At 45.4% G+C, this 20,293-nt stretch overlaps 1 protein-coding gene across 4 annotated transcripts in view; it reads left to right on the top strand.

Annotated features, from left to right (window-relative positions):
• Positions 1-20,293, top strand: part of ASTN2 (astrotactin 2) — an 831,863-nt gene that overhangs the window by 191,569 nt on the left and 620,001 nt on the right. The gene's annotated exons all lie outside the window — the stretch shown is intronic.

The raw sequence follows: 20,293 nt of genomic DNA, 5'->3' as shown, positions 1-20,293 counted from the left end.
GATCTTTCTTCTCCAAGACAGCTCTTAGGAAATTTGACGATAGGAAAAAAGACACCCTATAACTACTGGAAATTAATCTAAATAAACAATCCTAGTTTCTTCAGCTAGTCTCATATGACGTATTTTTATGACATTTCACCATCCTGGTCACTGGCCTCTAGATGGAGATTCTAGTTTTTCATGTCCTGGAGCACAACACCAGAATTGACACTCCTCTTCCTCAAGGGGGGCATGCTTCCCTGTTGAGCAAATTGGGACTTTCATCTCCCTCCTGCCAGCTGTTATGCTTCTGTTAATGCAGCCTAAGATCACGTTAGTATTTTGCATTATTGCTGGCTCATTCTGGACTTTTCAATGACTAAAACCTCTCACTCTTTTTTTGTTTGTTTTGGTGAGGAAGATTAGCCCTGAGCTAACATCCATGCCCATCTTACTCTACTTTTTATATGTGGGACGCCTGCCACAGCATGGCTTGCTAAGCAGTGTGTAAGTCCGCACCCGGGATCCGAACCTGTGAACCCCAAGCCGCACACTCGAACCTAACCACTACACCACCACACCAGCCCTACTCTTACTCTTTTTTATATATGCTGTTGCAAAGACCCATTCTCTTTGTTCTGTTTGAGGACAATTGATTATATGGACCTATGCACAGGATGTGTTTATATTTGTCTTTATTAAGTGTGTGTGGCTCTAGCTTGTTTATAGATGGAATTTGGCTAGTTTCCTTTAGCTAAATGCTCCAAAGGTACCAGGAAGGATCAGTGATGACAGGTATGTGACCACCAAGAAGAGGGGCCAAGAGGCAGCTAATACAGGCATTTCCTGCCCCCGCCCCCCATGCCTCCATCAAGCTCCAGATGGAAAACAGCAAACATCGTCATAGTGGGTGGCGGATGGGGAAGTAGGGTCATTGCCAGTAATCTCGTTTGACCGCCTTTCCTCCCTCCCTCCCTTCCTCCCTCCCTTCCTTCCTTCCCCAAGCTGGAAGGCAATACAAATGGCAATAAAGAGTCTGTAATCAGGAGGCAGAACAATACAGAAATTAAGTTTACCATCCAGCCTTACAAGTTCCGTGACCTTGGACAAGTCACATACTTCTCTTCCATCAATAGGGCATGATGCTAGTATTCTACCTTGCAGTGTGGTTGGGAAACTTAAAGGAAATAGACATGTAAAGTGTCTGGTACACAGTAAACGTTCAATACACATTTCTGTTGTTGTTATTCACACCATCAGTCTTTAAAGTTGTTACGCGGTGCCAGACGCCATGATAGACCCTGGAATAGAGGTGAGGAAGGCAAAACCTCTGCCCTTCAAGAACATTACAGTAATCCTCCTGGGAGAAAAATGCAGTGAGAAGGAGACTGAAGCCAAAGCTTGAATAGTCCTTGATCTCTCCATGCCACATAGCAAGGATGTGGCAGAACCGAAGTAAGAGCCTAGTTCCCTGTCCCCACGCTCCAGCATCCTGGCCAGAAAGAACCCTTGCTGTAGATATCTGTCATGCTCAGAATGGCCCACATGGCATCATGGTGATGGCTTCATTGGGAGTTGGAGCCTGCCTTCCGGGTCCTATGCTCCTTCAAGAGAACTCAGTCTTCCCGTTTCTGTTGCTGTACATTTCAGCTGCCTACAAAGCCTGTCTGAGTTACTCTTGTGGATGGGGTATAGATAGCCGAGTCTCATATGACAGAGATGGCACAAGGGGACAGAATTGAGCTGGATGCAGAGGGTACATAAGACTAACTCCCGAGAAGTAGGGGAAGGTGCTCTTGGCCGCCTCTCCCCTGTAAGGTACTGCAGAGCCTGCACACTTTCAGATCTACCTCCACATCGTGACTTAGAGATGACTCTTTCCGTTGTGTTTTCTTCCAAGCAGAGCTCTAGTCAAAGAACAACAAAGCTAGGTCTTTATTTTCTGAAATCTCAGCAGTAGCGTTGAGAAGCAGCAAAGAGAAATCCGAAGACAATGAGTGGCTGATGCATGAGAAATAAGACACAGTCCTGGCAGTGCAGCCTGGTGGAGCGGAGGTGAGCAGACCAGACTGGAACCTCACTCCTCGGTTCACTGGCTGCCAGTTCACTGGCCTTGGGCAAACCTCTTAGCCACCTTGCACCTCCATGGCTTCATCTCACCTGTTTTCATCTGACCAAAATTATTTTTTTTAATGTTCCTCCAAGTCGCCTTTAAAACAAAGTACAATTTGAAATAAAAGAAAGCACTTCATTTAATACTATATCCCAGCCATCCTTAGGTTTGGTAAAGGCAGGAAAGGGAGAAATCTAGGCAAGAAGAAAGTAGAAAGTACACTTTTCCTGACTCCAGGCAGGATACTGGTCACCCTAACCATGGGGAGGTAGCTGCTAGGGGCTGTTCTTGTGGCATTATGGTCCCTGAGTGCCTGGTCATCCTCACCTGGACAGAAGAGGGACACTTCTGCTGGCAGACGGCAGAAGATCTGACAGCAAGAGCGCAGACCAAATGTGTGTTCTGTTTTCTCAGCTGGGCCTTGGGAGAGAACCAGGAGGCTCCCTCTTTCATGGGGTGACCTGGGCACAGCCATGCATTTTGTCAAGAGTGGGCAGGTATTCAGAGGCTGGCCCGTCCACACAAAGGTAATCCCACAGCCCTTTGAAATTACATTTGCCAAGGGCTAATCCCACTTGCACATTTCACACTTAAGAATTTGCCTATAAATTCAAACTGCTTCATCGTACCTGAGCTCTGTCAGCCCGCTTTTCAGCTTGGACCCACAAATAACAGAGGGGATAATCTAGACAGCAGAGGGAGTACGTCATTACCAAGTGACAACTGCTTCAGTTTACAGGCCCTAAGAGCATTGTCCTGAGCAGCGTTGACATTCAGCTGGTTCACATTCGTGTGGCCGTACCTGTTGTTAAATATTGAAATTCTTCTGTGCCAGTTGATAAGTAGCTCACTGCTCTGAGCCCCGCCCTTGCCCTCCTGCTGCCTGGCAGTCCCAGCCCCTCCCCAAGGACCCTCCTGAAGTCCCTACTGTTCAGGAACAGAGTGGCTTTAGAATGCTACTCCAGGATTATGGCTGGCGTCCCATCTTGCTAGTTAGAGCCTGTGCCTTAGAAAGTCTTAGGTATTGTGACTGTCACCCCTGGTGTCACCTTAGCAAGTTGCTGAGAATTTAATCATGTCAGTATGTGAATGCTCAGCACTGTGTTTGGTACATAACAGAAACTTGATACATTTTAATTCCAATTCTCCTTATCTGTCCTTAAATTTATGTTTCCCTCCCCTGAATATGATGCATGGAAGCTCAAGGGAATTAAAATAGCAAATTTATCACTTTATCAAAGGATAGAATAGGGGATAGCTGAATGGATATTGGATTTTCCTAATTTTGTTTTATTATTGTTGAAAGCAACGTATGCTCTTTGTAATAGGAGGAAGAAAAGGATGGAGAGAGAGGGAGAAAGAGAGAGAGAGGGAGAAAGAGAAAGAAAGAGTTATATAAAGCAATAACTGAAACTCTTACCCTTGTCTTCCCATCCTATCCCACTGGCAGGACCCAAAGACTAATCCTTGATAATAGTTGGATTTATATTCTTTTAGCATTTTCTCTCACAGACATTTATTGATGTGTATATGGTGTATATCTGGGTGCAAATGTACACTCATGGGACCATCTCAGCCACATATATCATTCTGCAACAATTTGATAGTTTAGTAAACGATGTATGAAAAGCATCTTTCCATGTCAGACACGCACACCTATCTTATTCTTTTTGGATCCCATAATGTGAACATGCCAAACACACCAACATTGACTTTACCATCCCCTGTAGTGGACCATTATCTCAATTTTCTGCACTTACAATGAGTCAGTAAACATCCTTGTACATGCATGCGTGTGCGCACATGTATATATTCTTGCAAAGTGTGAGCCTATTTCTGTAAGACAGATGCCTAAAAGCAGAATCACTGCATCCAAGAGAGCACATTACACGTTCATAATGACAGATTATACATTTGTAATTTCGGTAGGTACTGCCATGTTTATTCATTTTTTAAATTTGTTTTATACTCTCAAGAGGGGCTACATATACTCTCCCACACAGATCTATACAAACAACCAATGACTCCATCACATTGGTAATCCATATATTATCTTGGACCCTTCTGTTCTTATCTATATAGTTGCCGTCATTTTATATGTGCAACTGTCTCTTTTGATTTTTTTTTTTCCCTAATTGACATTGGTCCAAATTCTTTTCTTTGCCAAAAGCCAGTCCGCCCGGTTACCCTGAGTAATGATTCCTTTGATGAAGTGATGCAGAATAAAGGCTTTTCTTTGGTCTCCTGCTTCATTTTCAGGACCTGGGGTGGAGGAAGAAAAGAGAATGGCCTCAGACACCAGCAGTGGCCCTTGTGGATAGATGGGGAGTGGTCACAGTCTCTGACATGGGGCTAGTAGGCTAAACCTTACTGTTGCTCAGAATTGCAGACCAGAAAGTCTCAGGGTAGGTGGGACCCTTGCTGAGAGGATGGAGAGGAAGGGATTTTTATTGAATAAGAGGCTCTATAAGAGCCCAGCTGCTGTCCTATACATTATCTCATTGAGCCGTTTGTAATTAACCTTGAGGGGAAGGTGGATGGAAGGGTTGGCTTGGAAACCAATGCTGCCCCTGTTGCTACTGCTACTCCTGCTGCTGACAGCTGACCTCTACTTATTGATAACCACTGTTCTGGGAAGTTTCCATGAATTAGGTCACTTACACCTCACAATAACCCTATGAGTTATTTACCAATATCACCCCCACTCTACAGTGCAGGAGACTGAAGTGAAGAAGGGTTAAGTAATTTGTCCAAGGTCACACAGCTGGAAAGTGGCTAAGCCAGGTTAAAACTTCAGCATGAGAGCTCTCATGGTAAGGGGCGGAGCTGGGGTGTGAACACACTACACCACACAGAATTTCATGATCCTTGGGAAGACACCGAGCTCTTGCAATCCCAGGGATGCTAAAGCAGAGCGACCATGAGCTTGCTTCATCCACAAATCTGGGAAGAAAAACAGGTCATTAACATCTGTTCTCAAGGCAGGAAGCTGCTACACAGTAATTCTGAGCTTCTAAATTGGCAGACGGGACTTTGCAACAGGGAGATCCCAGTTCTTGGGAGTGTTTCGAGTGGTCCCCAAGGGCGCGGGGAACTCATGTTTGGTGTCAATAAAGCGCTCTAGGGTGACAGAGAACTGAGAAGCTGTTTATTAACTTGCCCTCCTGACACGCCTGTGAATGTCATGTAAATGTCATCCTTGTGCAGTGCTTCCTAAGACCAGAGCTCTTTCCTAGTCAACACCTCATTCAATGCCTTCTCTTGGTGTTCAGACTTCTTCACACAGAGCCTCTAGCTTGTTTCCAGCCCCCTCACCTTCACCCCTGCCCATCCTTGCCCTCTTCAAGCCACATCAGTCTTCTTGATGTCTCCAGAACTCCTCATCCTCACATACCTTCCTGCTTCCATGCCTACCCTCCTCATCCGTTCTCCACACAGCAGATGCTTTGTTATGATCACTCTGGTTCCAGAGTTCTCACTGCTCTTGATCCTCACCGTCTACGCTCGGGCCACAGTGGCCTCCTCTGTGTTCTTCAGACTTGCTAAGCTTCTTCACCACAGGCCCTTTGCATATGCCATGATTATCTTTGCCTGGAAAAATCCCCCTCTTTTCCTCCTCAGTCTGTCATGGCTGACTCCTCTTTATCATTCTGGTCTCAGCTTAAATCCCACGTCATGAGACAAACCTCTTTTCTCTATGAGTTCTCATCTTTTGTCTTCTAGCAACTCTCTTATTTGTTTCTATAATAATACTTTTTATTGTTTGGATTTATTTATTAACTATTTTAATTCTCTTGCTAGACTCAGAGTTCCATGAGGTCACATACCAGATCTGTTTGGTTTGTTCTGTGCCTAATGGAGTGCTTGGCACATCATAGTTGTTAAAATATGTGTTGGGTCAGTAGATAGAGGAATGGATGAATTAATGAATGGATAGATGGATATCTTAGTACTTTCCACAGGCTGGTAACCTCTGCATGGACTCCTTACCCTTTTCCTGAGCTGGGCAAAACTTGTTTTGTATTTTCAAATCAATGATTTGTTGAATCTTTCCATCCATCTCATAAGTAAGAAATTATCCTTATCAAAATTTAGAGATCATCTCGAAGTTATGCAGCTAAAAGTAATGGAACCAACATTTGAAACCAGCTTCATCTGGTTTTGATGATTCCCAAACCCAAGTGTATTCTGAAGATGACACGACATGTATGAATCCTGTCCATTTATTTGAGCAGGAGATGTCAGACATGGGCTTACATGCTAGCAAGCTAAGTCTCTTAGAGTTGTGTTTATCAAAAATGTCAAACCACCAACCACAATGAGAAACATATTTCACACTGTGGTCCCACACACATATGCATGTGAATATGTGTGTGTGTCTCTAAATTAAGTTTTGCAAAAGAATACTTATCCTTGTTATATGTGGCATGCTCTGATATTTTCTATTCTTTCTATGTCATCTTTTTAATGCTGGTGTGAACCACTGAATTGATTTCACAGTTCATGAGTGGGTCATAACCTGAAGTTCAAGGATCTGTCAAGCCTGGAAAAGGCTATCTATATTGTACTGGGAGATCACAGGGGAACAGATCCCTGATCACTGGGTCTGTGATAGCTTCCTGGAGCTGCTCCTTGCCCGGAGATCTGAAGGATAAAGATAATTCAAGGGACTCACAATAAGGGGTTGATGGAGGAACTGGGAATGGTGCCTGAGACAGGCAAGGCCCTCCTTATGGCTTTATGTCTTACCCATACTGTTCTTGTGGCCAACTGACTGGTGACTTTCACTCCACCCTATGGCCAACTGCTCCCATCATCTCCATACTTTCTCTTGGTACTCCATACTTTCTCTTCAACCTGCCTTCCCAAAGGACTTTTTGTGTCTTCCTGTCTTCTTCCCTTAGAGCACTCTCTCTTCCCAACTCTCCACCCCCAAAAAAAGTTCTTCATTCTGCTGTGTGCCTGGGAAACACCACCGTCCTTGAAGCCACAGCTCAACATCTCCCTCTTCCCGGCTGTCCTGGAGCCCCAGATGGAGGGTCTCAAAGAGCTTGGTGAAACTCACTTCCTAACAACAGATCCCATTTGGCAGCACCTTGAAGGAGCTGGGGGAAACTGGGGACAAGAGGAAAGCAGAATGGGCAGGATTCCTTTAACCAGAGCAGGACACTTTAAACTGGTTCACACATTGGGGTTCCACATATGGTTATTTTTGAAAGATTGGCTTTCTAGCGTGAAAAGAAGAAAAGTTTAGATATGACTTTCTTACACCAAACTGCCCTGACTTCATTTTACCAAACTGCCTCTCCCTTTTTCTTGTTCAAAGCACTTTTTGGTTAAGGCCAGCCCCGTCACCTAGTGGTTAAGTTTGGCGTACTCCACTTTGGTGGCCTGGGTTTGGTTCCCAGGCGTGGACCTACACCACTTGTCAGTGGCTATGCTGTGGCAGCGACCCACACAACAAAACAGAAGAAGATTGGCAAAGATGTTAGCTCAGGGCAAATCTTCCTCAGCAAAAAACAAAACAAAACAAAACACTTTTTGAGGTCTGCGTTGTAAAATGTCCTGGAGGCTGCTTGGTGTATCTTCTCTCTCCTCTTCACTTTTATCAGCTGCCCATAGAAAGAGATTGGCTGACGTTTCAGTCCCTCTGCCTTCTCTTTGAGTACCCCTCTTCCTCACTACTCAGTCATTCATTCACTCATTCATTTGCTTATTTAACAAATATTTACTCAGCTCCTACTATGTGCAAGACCCTGTATTTCATGCAGAAGATACAAAGCTAAATGGGAATTACTTTTCTTCTAGAAGCTCACAGTTTAGAGGGATATAAAACAGTAACAACCGCTTTATTTTATGTAGTCCTTTAACATTTATAGAATGGCTTCATAAACATTATATGATAACTCTGTGTGTTACTGAACCCTTTTGAGAGACAAGGAAGCTTATTCAGGCTCAGAGAAATTAAATCACTCACTCCCAGACAAAGAGCGAGCTTGGTGGTAAAGCTTTACTTAAACCCACATCGCTTGAGTTCAAGTTCACTACTCTCTTCGCTTTGCCACACTGCTTTTATCTCTGCAGCATCCTGAATATCATTGGGCAAAGTACTTGAGACATCTACATCACCTTCCTCTCTTAATCTTAAAGATCATAAACTCCTTGTCTTTGGGAGCATTCAAACAAGACTAGGTAGCCATTTGTCAAGGATGGTGTAGCATGGTTGGCAGCAAGACACAATAAGTAATCCCTTCTAATTCTCAGATTGTAAAATGTGAATTTAATCTGTTTCCATTCCGTTATCTTCTTAGGACTTCTTAGAAAACAAAGCGGGGCAAGATCTGTGTTTGAAAAAATAGGATCTTTACGGGGGCAGTCCGGTGGCGCAGCGGTTAAGTGCGTGCGCTCTGCTTCAACTGCCCGGGGTTTGTAGGTTCGGATCCTGGGCACGCACCAACACACTGCTTGGCAAGCCATGCTGTGGCGGCGTCCCATATAAAGTAGAGGAAGATGAGCATAGATGTTAGCCCAGGGCCAATCTTCCTCAGCAAAAAAGAGGAACATTGGCATCGGATGTTACCTCAGAGCTGATCTTCCTCACGAAAAAAAAAAAAAATAGGCTCCTTAGAACTAACCAGCCTGGAAAGTATTCAGAATTGAGAAGTTTTTGTTTCTTTTTCTTTTAACCCCAACTGATGGACAAAGCAAATGCCAATTATAGAATGGTAGAATGTTCGTTTTTGCTCCGATTAATTGTACCACATGGTGGAGTTAACAAGGCTATGGAAGACCAGATCCTGACTCTACAGCAAAGCTTTTTGGCTTCGGTTTCTTGGCTCCGCCCCTGCTGGACATTGGCCCTGGATACTAAATGCCTAGGCTTGGCGAAGCCAGAGGGAGCAATACCTCCAACAGACAGGAGCTCGGCATCCCTAGACAGTCATCCTCTGAGCTGTCTCCACACTCTCTAAAGTAAGATATAGACAGAGATTTGTCATGGAATCACAAACAGGAATGTCACCAAAGCTGTCACCAGAGCCCCTTAAAATGTCACTTCCCAGCATTAATTGCCACGATAGCAAAACAAACGGGCGTTCTCTGAACATTTGCTCTTCCCCTCCCTTCCTCATGATCCTCTCCCTATCTCCCTGTCTCCCCTTTCTCCCTGCCCCCTGCTCTTTGTCTCCGGGGACCCTTGGAGGCATTCTGACTTGATTAGACTGTGCCCAGCGAGGCAGCCCCACCGCACACTGACAGATGAGGGTGAAGGAGGTTTGATAAATGTCAGGGCTGAAAAGACTGTTCTCTGATTGATCAGAGCTGGAGCAATTTCCCAGCAGTCAGGGGGCTCTGTACTCCTGTCCTGGCCTCCCTTGAAATGGCTGGAAATCATCCAGTGGGAGTCTGACTGTCACACAGAGAGTCCAGGCAACTCAGCCTCATGTCTCCCACAAGGACCCAGCCTGCCTCCAGCTTCCAGATCCTCGTCCAGCTCCGGAATGCAATAAATTGCCATCCTCACCCACAATTACAATCGGTCCTTATTTGTCCTAATTATAAAATTTATGTGTGCTCATTGCCGAAAACTTAAAAAATAAAGAAAAACATAAATTAGCAGTTTTTCATAGACACAGTAACTTTTTACCAGTTTTTCCCTATTTTTTCTCTTCTCTTTTATATGTTGAAAGGTAAAAATCTATTATTTATATCATATATTGTTGTTGAATATTATATCATAAGTATTTCAACATGTTTATCATTCTGTCTTTTAACTACTTCACAGTTTATTGATGCTTTTTTTTGCTATTTTGTGTTCATCAGCATCAAACCTTTTTTGGGTTTAAATTTATTTTTTGCCATTCTGCATTGTTTCCTCGGGGTATATTCCCAGGAGTGGAATTACTGGGTCAAATGGTCTGAATGCTTTAAAGTTCTTGATGTATTTTAGCTCAACATCCCTGTGTCAAGAAATCTTTGTAAACATTTGCTAAATAAGGAAATACTTGTTTGTCTATTTTTTCATTCCTTAATTCAACAAGCTTTAATTAAGTGCCTACTGTGTGTCAGGCACTATTTAGGGCACTGAGGATAAAGCAGTGAATAAAATCTATACAAGTCTATTTCTTTTACACTTACTTGCTAGTGTGGACAGCCCATAAACAAATGAACAAGAAAAAATATATATTTCTATCAAATATGTAATTAAATATAAAATATGAATTTGTTATATATTTTATAATAATAAATAATATATAATTATATAAAATTATATATATAATATCAAATTGTGATAATTGCAATGGGATGAAATAAAAGAAGGAAAGGAATTAGGACCCTCAGGAAGGGCCTCACTGATGAGGTGACATTTGGGGACCAGTCTATAGTAGATGAAGAAGTAAGTCATTTGGATATTTGAGGGAAGAGCTTTTCAGGCAAAACGAATAGCAAGTGCAAAAGTCCCTGCAGTATCAGTGTGCCGGGAGTGTTCAAGGAATAGGAAGGGCAGTTTGAGGATGAGAACGGTAGAAAAGATTGGGTCATAGAGACATTGAAAAGAAGAGCATGTAGCGCCTGGTAGGTAAAAGGATGTTGGCTTTTGCTGTGAGTGAGATGAGAAGCCATTGGAAAACCAGGAATTAATTTCTTACATAGGTAGTAAGTAATTAAGGCCAAAATGAGAAGGAGGGATTTAGGCATGGAGTTGATTTCAGAAGGGAGGATGCTGGGGAGACCAGAGAACAGAGGTTGTACTGTGGACTCTCACGGTAGAATCCAGCCACCATTTATGTTTGTTGTGTTTGCCTACAGAGTATATTTTACATTTTTCAATTAAGTTGTCGATGTTTATAAATCAGGATGTTTCGCATCAGAATCCACGTTTCTGCCTCACTGGATTATTGGAGGATCTGGGAACCCTAGGTCTTCCGGCACTCGGCAGGAGCCGAGTGGTAGCATCCACTTTGGAAAGGCTACTCTATCCATATCAACATGGACACCACTTGACCTACTTCCTTAACCAAAGTCCTCCCTGGATTTACCTTTAGTTGCCATAGGAATCATATTAGCTAGCCTGTATGGACCAAGCTCTGTGATTAGCACTCAACAAATGTTTACACACTTAATCCTCAAAAAAAAAAAAAAAAAAAAAGTTGGTGTGGTCAGTACCCTAACTGTTCCCTTTGTCAGACGTGGAAGCCGGAACTGGGAGAGCTTAGGTAACCTGCCCAGGATCATGTACCTGCTTTGCGTTAAAGCCAGGATTTGTACCTAAGTCTGTTTGACCTTGAGACGCCCACTTTTCACCAATATTGTGCTGCATTTAGTGTTGGAGAATACAGGGACCAGGGATGATCAGAAAACAGGCACAGGCTTCGTGGAGAAAGAGCCATTGTTAGAATATAATAGAAATTGGCATCTAGTCTCTGCCTCGAGTAGCTCTGCTGAATTCGTGAATTGGTGTCTCTCGCTCTGCTCCTCTTTGGCCTTCATCTGGAAATGACCTCTTTTTATCTCCTAACCTGTGCGTGCCCGTGGCTTCTGCTGCCTCACGGCTTCTGCTCCTGGGTCCTCTCCGATCCTCGTGAGATGTGCTCTGTCTCTGATGATCTTCTTGTGTCTCTTATTCAAACACCTCGTTAGAGAATTTGTCATATTCGATACTGACTGTCCTCATGGGCAAGTCCTCACACCAGGCCATGTTTCCATCCACAGGCTAACCTGAGACTGTCTGCGTCTGCTCAGACGTGGAGCTCTGGGCCCATCAGCTTTGCCAGGATGGTGGGGTCTCAGCATAGCCAGCCAGGCACCTTCTGCGTAATGAAGCACCTGCGGCTACTTCTCAGGAAAGCGGGCATCTGTGGGCATGGCAGACCCTCAAAGCATCATATCCTGTCCAGAACAGTGGGGAGTCCATCTGCTCAGAGCAAGGCTGATGTGCCTTGCTTCCAAAGAACCTGGTTTGTGAATCGCTCAGTTTAGCAAGGAGATAAATCAGGCAATGACAGATTATTTTCCTCAACGGTTCTTTATTTTACAAAAGCATTCACCACAGGCTCCCTTTCAATATCTAGCACTCCACCAGTGCATGTAAAAGAGGAGAGGATTTAACCAGCTTTTAGCTAACTAAAATGTTTAAAGTCACACTAGTCTATAAACCAAAGCAAAACCATAATGGCAGGGCATTCTGGGAAATGGGCAGCAGTGGGATGATGGGCTTGGAATGGGGCAGACGTGGGTATGAATCCTATCCCCACATAGCACCGCGATCTTGGACAAGTTAACTAACCTGTTTAAGTCTCAGATCCCTCATCTGTGAAACTGGTTTAATAATAGTGTTGAACTCTTAGAGTTGTTTTGAGATTGAAATAGAGTAATCCATGAATAGCCTGGTGCAGAGGCCATCCACCATAAATATTAGGGGTCTTGGTAACATCATATCTCCTCCCTGATCCTCAGTCTTCCCATCTGTCTAATGAGCATGTTGGACCCTTGTAGGTCTAAACTCCTATATTTTTCAGTTTCTGCCCCTTTCACCAGAATTCCGAGGCTGTGGATGTACATGTGGCGTGGGACCAGTGGAAGTTGAGCCAGGATTCAGTGCCACATGCATAGCTGGCATGAGTAATGGTGTGTATGCGGCAGGGAGAAGTTATCAGGAAAACCAGGAGGTCTTTAAGAGGAAGACTCTCTCTCATGCAAACCCTTGTCTCCTTGTACCTCCTTGCACAGAAATGATGCAGAAAGGAAGAGGTGCCAGTCACTAGCTTTCTAACTGAGTTAATTGGTGGCAGAGGCCAGTCTCAAGCCTCTTTTTATAGCCTCCTGGCTCTAGATTATTCCGTAAGTGTCCCAAGGAGGTCGGCAGAGAGAGATATCACTTCGTCATCATTTCCCTTGTGAAGGAAGCCTTCAGACACCAGATGCATCCACTTCATTATATTTGCGTTAAGTGCCGCCTGATTGGCGCTCTTCAGCACCCCAGGAAAGCAGCCTCGCCCAGTGGACAGACAGGCAGCCTGCTTTGGCTCAGCACAGCTCCGTCCCCATCCAGCTGTGTCCTTGGCAATGACTGCGTGTAGTACCTACGGCTCTCCTTTGGAGAAGAGAAAGCAGTGGGAGACAGAGGGGAGGGCACTGAAGTGGGAATGAGGGAGCCTGGGCTCTGCCTTCAATGCCACATGGCCTGAGTTGAGTCCTCCTCCCCGCTGGGCCTCAGCCTACTGGTGCATGATCCGGTGCACTATGAGATCTCGACACCCTTATTCAGCTCTTAACTTGTCGGCATCTCAGGACAAAGGTGACATCAATATTCTAAGAGAGGAAGGTGTCCCTGGGTGGGTGGTTGGTTTTGTCCTGGGGTCTGAGTATTGCCCTGAGGACCCTGGAGGAGAAAGCAGTTTCTGCACTGTAAGAAATGTTTCCTGTGAAAGCAGGAATCTTTCCTCATGTCATGAGAAAATGAGGTTTGCCCCCTCCTATGAAAGGGCCAGAGGGTGGTAGAGAATATTCTGGTCTCAAGGGCTACATTTTATAACTCCCAATTGTCTATGCATGGGTTTGGGGAAGGGGGCTGTGGGTTTCCTTCTGTAAGTAAGAGAGTGAGGCTGGCAAATCAGGAAAGACTTTGTTGGGGGAGAGAGAGCCTTCAACCAGAGTATTTATTTTATTTTTTAATTTTTTTATGAGGAAGATCAGCCCTGAGCTAACATCCATGCTAATCCTCCTCTTTTTGCTGAGGAAGACTGGCTCTGAGCTAACATCTATTACCAATCCTCCTCTTTTTTTTTTTTTCCCCAAAGCCCTAGTAGATAGTTGTACGTCGTAGTCGCACATCCTTCTAGTTGCTGTATGTGGGACGTGGCCTCAGCATGGCTGGAGAAGCGATGAGTCGGTGCGTGCCCGGGATATGAACCTGGGCCGCCAGTAGGGGAGCACGCACACTTAACCGCTAAGACACGGGGCCGGCCCCCAACCAGAGTATTTAAGGCCGAGAAAGATCCAAGAGGGCAGGTGAAGGGATGGCACTAAGATCTCTGTATAGTGTGGAGGTTAGGCATGTGGGCTCTGGACCAAGCTGGCCCACTTACCTCCTAATACTTTCTGATAGTTACTGGCCGTGTATACCTTGGACAAATGAGTAAATGTCCCTCTCACTGTCCTCGTGTCTAAAACGGGGAAAATCAAAGTATGCATCCCTGAGTTGTTGTTGGACTAAATGAGTTAAGACATGTGACGGGGCATAGAAGAGTGTTTTTTACAAAGAAAAGGCTCAGTTAATGTTAGTTATTATAGCATGTTGAGAGTCCCCTGCAAATAGATCAGGCATTTTATTTGCTACTTCATTTAATTCTCACAAGTACTCCACAATTCATTCATTCATTCATTTACCAAATACTCATTAGGACAGGGCAGTGAAAGTGACTGGGTGGCCCTGCTCTCAGAGATGTTACCCTCTAATGGGGAGACAGACTTGAGACTCGAGACCTGAACTGAATTATCGCACAGTTACCAATTTAACTAACACAAAGCTGACAAGAAGGAAATGGACTGAGTACTCTGGGAGGGGAAAGGGTGTATCTGGCCTCAATTTGGCTGTTCAAGGAGGCCTGTCTGAGGAAGGAAGATTTCAGCTAACGTCAGAAGGATACGTAGTATTTGATCAAATGAAGAGCTGAAGAGCAGAGGAAGCGACTTTTGCAAAGGAAAAGCTTGGCCCATTCAGTGACCCAGAGGCCAGTGTGACTAGAACACAGTGATGGGGACAGGGCCAGAGGGTTCTGTTATACATAGGTGGGGAAACTGAGGCACAGCAAGCTGAAGTGGCTTTCCAGAGATTGTGTATCTGGGATGGATGGGTTGGCTTCAGCTTGCGATGAAGGCTGTTCTTCCAGCCCTTCTAGGGAGAATACCATGGAGGCTGATTCTGGTTTGCTTTTAAGGAGAAAGCATCCGTGTCAGAGTTGAGGGATGGTGTAGAGGGAGGGCAGTGAGGTGCTTAGAAGGTGGTGAGGCAGGCCTCACATGCCCAGCTGAATTTGGACCTTATCTGTTCTAATTCCCCTAGGGTTACGGGTAGAACTGGATTAATTTCAAAAGGACTCTATCCATGCTCCAGGGTTTAATATCTCCTGTGTCCCTGGGGTCATCCTTGGCATCAGAATGCTGAGCTCAGATCAGTGGTATAAAGTGTTTCCAGTTTTTTATAGTTCTCTGTGTGTGTGTGGTTTTCTTCCCTGAGGCATGCTGAGTTCACTGAGGGAAATGCACAGGACTTGGGTGAAATCTTATTTATTTTTTGGGAAGGCATGCAGTACAAAATCATTTCTCTCCCTGCATAAATATGCATGAGGCTGGCCTGCTCTCTCCTCCTCTGGAAGCATGGGCGGCGGGGAGAGAGCCCCATGTGACTGGTGTCATGGCCCTGCCCATGGCTGCTGGCGCCCCATTAATCAGGGGGGAACAGCAGCCTCGTGAACGGTGAAATTGGCAGCCCCCTGACAACTCTGGGGCCCAGTCGAGCAGCGACTCTATTTTACAGCTGGGAGGTGGCCGTGTGGAGTGGGGAAGGAGGGGCGCTGGGATCAGCAGGCCAGAGCGGCCATGCCCTGCTCCCGGCCTTCACAGACCCCAAATGAGTCTGCTGAGAGGGCATGGCTCTTGATTAAGGGGAGACACAGGGGGAGAGAGAGAGAGGAACTGGCAAGAGAAGGAACACAGTGAATGATAATGGCCATCCTAACGAATACTTATTGGGTATCTGCTGTCTATTGAGTTCCAGGCCCTATGCTGTGTACCTTGTATGCCTTTCCTTATTTAATCCTCGTGATTATCCTACGTGGTGTCATCATGAGCCCCGTTTTACAGACCAGGAAAAGTGAGGATCAGAGAGGTTAAGTGTTTCAAGCTGTAAGATGTCACGGAGCTAGGATTGAGACCTGTGTCTCTGTGTCTGTCTTGCTCCAGGGTCTGTGTTTTGTAGCCACTCTACTACCCTGCTATCATGCTATGGGAACAAAAAAGCAAGAGAGAAGTGTCTCATTCTTTCAATGGCCATCTGCAAAGTGTACCCTCCATGCAGAAACGCAAGTCACTATGCCGAGTGCTGGGCTTCTGGGGGGATTAACATCTTTGACAAGTGTGTGAGAGAGACTTGGGTAAACAGGTAATCACAGTGGTATGACAAATACTTGCGAGTGTGGCCAGTGTAAGGTCATAGCTCTGACATTTGCCAGCTGTATGACTGGGGCAAGTTATTTAACCTCTCTGGGCCTCAGTTTCCCCATCTCTGCAACAGATATATGAGCATACCTAGATTAAAAATCACTGTGAAGATTAAATGAGATATTCCATGTCAGGTGTTTAGAAAGAGCTCAGTGCATGGTTAGCAGTCCATAAATGATTGCCAGGAAGGTGCTGGAACATAGATATTAACAAGTATTCTAGGAGCACACAGGAAATAGCATTTAAAGTGCTGAGGGTACCGAGGAATGCTTCCCTCAGGAGGTGACATGTGAGCTGGATCTTGAAGATATGACGTTCATCAGTTAACCCAAGGGGCAGGGGAAGGGGATGTGCAAAGGCCTTGAGGCATGCAAGAGAGAATGGCACATTCTAGGAGCTGCAAGAAGTCCAGAGTGGCTGGAGCAAGGGGACATGCACAGGAGGAGCAGACTGGAGAGGGAGACAGCGGCCACATCACAGGGGCCTTGGACTTTATCTGCAAGGCCCTGGGTAGACGCTGAAAACTTTTAAGTAGGGAGTGCCATCCGCAGATATTTTTCTTCCCAGAAAGATTATTAAGGTGGCGGCATAGACATAGATTAGAATAAGTCCGGGAGATCGGTGGAAGATGCTGCTGTGATCCAAATGAGGAGCTAGCATGCCCCAGTAGACACCACAGTGTTTGTCTGGGAATGGACCTCCCTGCGTTGTAGTCTAAGCTCCTCTACGGACATGCCATCTGATTTGACTTAGTGCCCTGCTGTGGACCTCAGTTCCCCCATCTGTTAAAAGAGACCCAGTGATCTGGAGGGAACATCCACCTCCTATGTCCTATATCCTTAAGAGGAAGAGTAAAGAGGAGGGAAGTGTCTAAGGCAAGGAGATGGCAAAATGAAGGGGGCAGGGAGTAAGATAAGTCCCTAAACACTGATTTTCAACAGATCTGTGAGTGACAGATCTGCAGTGAGGCAGGAAGGGAACCTGGGGTTGGGACATAAGAGAGGGGGAGGCAGAAAGGCCCTGTAACTGTCTCGGCCCAGCAAGCCTGGCATGCAGCAATGTGGTGGAGGGGGGGATCCCTGATGTCCTCACCTTGTACTTTGTTCATTGTGGGGAATTGGAGAGACAGAGGTGCAGGAAGGAGAGGCAACTGAGAAAAGGAAGATGGGGGTGCAAGGTCCTTTTAGGTGCAAGGAGAACATCTCCACTTTCTTTCCTATCGTTGCAAACCATGGGGTCTCCTGTTAGGATGGCATCTCATACTGCATAGTCCACTTTACCTCTCGGAGACTCTGTTCCATCATACAGAAGACGGAATGGTAATGTGCTGGCTCACTTATCCCCAGCTGATTATATGTATAAAATATATATATTTATGCGCACACACATATATACAAAATCATGCCTCGCTTAACGACAGGGATATGTTCTGAGAAATGCGTCATTAGCCGATTTTGTTGTTGGGCGAATGTCATAGTGTGTACTTATGCAAACCTAGATGGTACAGCCTACTACACACCGGGGCTGTATGGTACTAATCTTATGGGACAACTGTCGTATATGCGGTTTGTTGTTGACCGAAACGTCATGATGCGGCATGTGACTGTACACATACATGCGTACATGTATGTGTCTAGACGTGTGTAGTGTTGCCCTTCCCAAAATAGAAAATAAGCCCCAAGAGTTGGAATTTGAGATCCGGTCACACACACGCTGTCCCCAGCACTTTGAATATTTCCTGGCACATGGTAAGTCCTTAATACGTATTGGTTGAATAAATAAAAGAAATGAGCTAATGGTGTGGAGTGTAGACTGTAAAGTGTTGTGCACCTGTAAGTTATCTCTGTTACTACTCCTGTCAGGGAGTATTGGCCTTAAATACCATCCTTATGAAAGGATAAAGGAAGGAGAGGGAAAAAAGTTCCATGAGAGGACTGGCGGCAGCTCGGTGGGTACCCTGAGTCTTCAGCCTTCCTCGGAGCCAGCCCCGTCTGGGTGGTGGGCCCAGGAGCACTCCGCTGCAGCGGTGCGTGTCTAATAAGTTAATTAGAGCCGGTGCCGCTCAGCACAGCCCAGCTGGGCCCAGCCCACTCCCCTGCAGATGCTGCTCTGCCAGTGCATGGTGTTTTGATTCCCCTGACTGCCCCTTCTCTGGGGCTTGTTAATTAGATCTGAGTGCGAGGGGTCTGGTGCGTGGCTGGGTGGGCCCCGAGGATCCCACTCTTGTCCTGCGAGCAGGGACCTGAGCATCTTGCCTTTTAGGTTTCAGGCCTTCCAGGGCATGAGTGTTGTCACTTCTCTGCCTGCCCCCGAGCGGTTAGTGGGGGGCGTTGGGGAAATTGCTGCTGCTGTTTGTCTACGACGTCCCCTGCTATTGGACACACATCTTTTCTTGTCCCTAAGTGCTGGGGGTGAAGCCAATCTCCCCTGTGATGCTGTCGACGTTGGGCACACGTACTTGTCTAAAACAGTGTCCGGGAATCCTAACAATAAAAACCAACTGGCTTCTCTCCCTCCCTCCTTTCCTTCTGTTTACTGACACTCATTGAGGACCTGCTGTGTGCCAGGCCCATTTCACATGGTAGGGACACGACAATGGTCAAAATAGACAAGTCCTTGTCCTCATGGAGCCTACATTCTAATGGGGCGGTGGAGGGAAAGACAGACATTAGTCACAGGAACCCATTCATAGAAACTTAATGCAGGGCAGTGATAAGTGGATGATGGGTGGGAAGTAAAGAGTGAGAAGAGACGGATGCTGCTGTTGCAGAGAAGATGGCCAGTCAGAGGGCATAACCCCCAAAGCTTTGAGATGGGTTCCAACAACGCAGGACACAGTGGGGATGGAGCAGAGTGAGAAGAAGGGAGAATTATAGGCAATGAGGTTGGAGACCTAATGTGGGGCCAGATCATGCCAGGCCTTAGAGGTGATGGCGAAGAGCTGGGATTTTGTTCTTGGCGTGATTTGCAGCCATTGGAGGGTGTGGAGCAAAGGGGCTGCGAGTTCAAATTTATGTCACTAAGGGGAATCTCGAGAATGTAGACAAGGATGGAAGCTGGGAGAACAGTGAGGAGATTGCTGCATAGAACAACAATAATCACTACCATAAACACCACTAGCACTTATTGTGTGCCCTGTGTTAATTCCATTCGCAATCCTCCCAAATTAAGGACACTCAGTGGTGAGAATTTGTATCCCTGGTTCAGTGACTGAGAATATACAATTCGTTCACTCGTCTCTGGTAGGGATTTTTTAATGTGGAGCTCCTGTTTGAGTTTTCCCCTAAAACTATTTGCAAAATTAGAGATATCTTCAATTCCTTAGTGAGAGGAGCCATAGCTATGGATCGGATTGAGTGATCCACAGTCACTCAATCAGAAAGTTCCCAGACGTGAACAAGAGTCATGAGCACTGGCTTAGCTGTTCCAAAAATGTAGTTGCTGGAAAAATCAGGCATTCAGATGGCCGCACACCCGGACCACTTGACTTTGAGATCATGAAACTACTTTTATGTAGCTGGCATTGCTATAATGACGTTAATACAGGGTCATAGAGAGCCCGAGTCTCCAGGTTCTAGTCCAGGCTTTTCCACTTCATCGTTGTAGGATTGAAGTAAGCTATTTTCCTCTTTTTCCCTGAATTTCTTTATATATGAAATGACAGTAATAAAGTAAGGCTAGTTGTAAGTTACAGTTATACTAAATATATATTAAATAGTTGTGTTAAATAAGTTATAAGTATAAACTGTTTAGAACACTTCCTTGGCCTGCATCGGTGCTGTTTGTGTCATTAGACCCTGTAGCAGTTCACTCTAATTTCTGAGAGGGTCTAGTGGAAGACGTTGTAATACCCTACACAGGGCACAAAATACAAACATCGACCTCAGGCATCAGAACCAAGATTGCTGTGTTCTCTGGCCAGATGGTTCTTTTTATTTTATGGACATGCGACTCTTATGATCAGTTTCCCCTCTTGGTGTT

Source organism: Diceros bicornis, chromosome 28 (genome assembly GCF_020826845.1).
Source record: "Diceros bicornis minor isolate mBicDic1 chromosome 28, mDicBic1.mat.cur, whole genome shotgun sequence".
NCBI classification, from domain to species: Eukaryota; Metazoa; Chordata; class Mammalia; order Perissodactyla; family Rhinocerotidae; genus Diceros; species Diceros bicornis.
This window is presented reverse-complemented; position numbering and strand designations above follow the sequence as displayed.